This window comes from Benincasa hispida, chromosome 3 (genome assembly GCF_027475165.1).
Source record: "Benincasa hispida cultivar pf3 chromosome 3, pf3_genome.v1.1, whole genome shotgun sequence".
Taxonomy (NCBI): Eukaryota; Viridiplantae; Streptophyta; class Magnoliopsida; order Cucurbitales; family Cucurbitaceae; genus Benincasa; species Benincasa hispida.
The window spans coordinates 3,864,337-3,866,069 of NC_143480.1; the positions used below are offsets into that span (position 1 = coordinate 3,864,337).

General features: G+C 32.6%; 1 pseudogene; it reads right to left on the reverse strand.

The window, feature by feature from the left end:
* Positions 1-337: 337 nt before the first annotated feature.
* Positions 338-1,471, reverse strand: LOC150036971 (NAC domain-containing protein 12-like; annotated as a pseudogene).
* Positions 1,472-1,733: the final 262 nt, after the last annotated feature.

Here is a 1,733-nt window from a genome sequence, read left to right on the forward strand (position 1 = left end):
CCTAATTTAATGAAATTCTTCAAAGGCTATATAGAATATTGAAATATAAATTGTCAATGTAGTATCATTATAACATGAAAATAGATAGCCAACTATGGGAGAATTATTTCTTTCAAAGTGATTTTATAGGAGATCAAGGACACATAGGAAATATATGGATCGAATATAATTTTTTGTAAACCAACAACATTAACAAATTTTATATAAACTAATAAACATTAAGTATTTTATTAATTCAAAATATATAACATTTGTATACAATAATGTGACCAAGAATCTACGGGCAAATACAAATATCTCAATTATATGTTACATTCTCAATACTCATCTAATAAACCTAAATTTGTTGAATATGATATTTTGTGTTTTCAGTATCTTCTTCATTGAAATCAAAAGTTAATATTTCACTCCATTGTATCTCGTCATTAGCTTCCATCGTATTGGTGGTGATTTCAGGCATGTAAGGCATAATATTCATATTTTGAGCATAAAGCATGTCACTAGTAATTTGATTGATGATCATCTCAGGCTCAGGCATATCACTAATACCTTTCTTGGTGGTCATCAAAGCCAAGTAGGACACATCATGAGGAATTTGGTTGGTGGTCATTTTAGGATCACAAGGCATGTGGCATACCATATTAGGTGTCACGGCACTCTGCTCTGCTAATTGCTGAGAAATTTTGTTTTCTTTTCTTGTAGGTTGTCTTTGGTTAATCTTCCTCGTATCATGAATCTTAGGTGCCAAAACCCTTTTCTTCGTAGGTTGAATATTGCATATCCCCAATGCTTTTCTTTTGGATTTTTCATTCTTTCTAATCCGACACAATACATAGTTTGGATCTGAAAAACCACATGTGATCACACTCTCATGCAAGTTGTACTCATGCATGATCCATTCACCATGATGTTCTCGTACCTAACAGTAACAAATGGTAAAAATTATTCTTTCTAAATTCCAAAAGAATGGTAAGTTGAAAACTATAATAATTGAAAAATTAAGAAAAAACAAACAATAAATTCAAAGGGAGACATAAAACTAAAAACACAAGTGCCACAAAGTTGAAGATAGAAAGAAAGACGTTATTATCGATACCTTAATTGTCTGCAGTAGCCAATTATTGGGACGTTGCTTCCAGAAATCGGGGTGGCTGAGTTCTCACCACTCCATGTACTGCCAGCCAAGCCGATCTTGCGATTGACATGGGCAGATAATTGTCCCAAACTATTGATGGACCTTTTGAGTTTCGTAAAGAAATAGAGGTCTTAGCCATCAACACCTCCATAGGAATTCCAAATTTTCCAAGGCTCTAAATCTCCATAGAGATCACAGTAAAAAAACAATGAGTGTAGAATAGGGAAGGGTGTGAATCTTCTTGTGAAGATAATGCTCCATGAGTATTTGGTCTGTAGGTTTAAACCTAAAGCCAACCAACAACTTCGAAACCTGTTGCATTGAATCTGAATCCATTACCAATAGCAACCAAGGATGAAGGCTTAGTTGATTTCTCAATTTCTGAAGAAACTGCTATCAAAGGTTTAAGGGTGGGTGTCTCCAAAGAAGTTGTGATTGAAATTATTCTAACGTCGAAGTCTTCATATTTATAGATATCAATTTTTTTGTTTGAGATCTAATTTGTTTTACCATAATCTTTTTAAAGATATATATATATCAATTTTAAATCAATCTAGAGAATATCAAGTTTTGTTTTTTTATCCTAAATTCTACTTTT